Below are 464 nucleotides of genomic sequence, written 5' to 3'. Positions count from 1 at the left end.
GTAACCCAAACTGTAAATATGTAAATAGTTGTTGATGAACACTAAGGGGGAGGGGGGAAAAACTAATGATAACAACAAATATATGAATACATTCATATATAATTTGGCAGGTGAACTGAATACCTTGATGTTTGGAGTTACTAATGCTACATGACACCACAATACGACACGTACTAGTGGATGAAACAATTTTTCTTCTACCAGTACATCATTTGTTGAAACTTACTAGTAATGGATGCGTATTACAACATCCTCTACATTCGAGTCAACAGAAAAAGTAAAATTTGTATGTAAAATGTTTTTTTTTTACACCTTCATGTTCACTTAGTACATTTCAGGAAGCACATAACACGACCATAAAATGAATCAGTGAGTTTGTTTCTGAATAATGATTGTTTTCAAACATTTCTGTGCTTTAAAACTTTATATGACTTAAAATATTATGGTTTAATCACAAAACAAAC

This window comes from Limulus polyphemus, unplaced genomic scaffold (assembly GCF_000517525.1).
Source record: "Limulus polyphemus unplaced genomic scaffold, Limulus_polyphemus-2.1.2 Scaffold10590, whole genome shotgun sequence".
Taxonomy (NCBI): domain Eukaryota; kingdom Metazoa; phylum Arthropoda; class Merostomata; order Xiphosura; family Limulidae; genus Limulus; species Limulus polyphemus.
The sequence above is the reverse complement of the archived record's forward strand: the minus strand, read 5'-3'. Positions refer to the sequence as shown.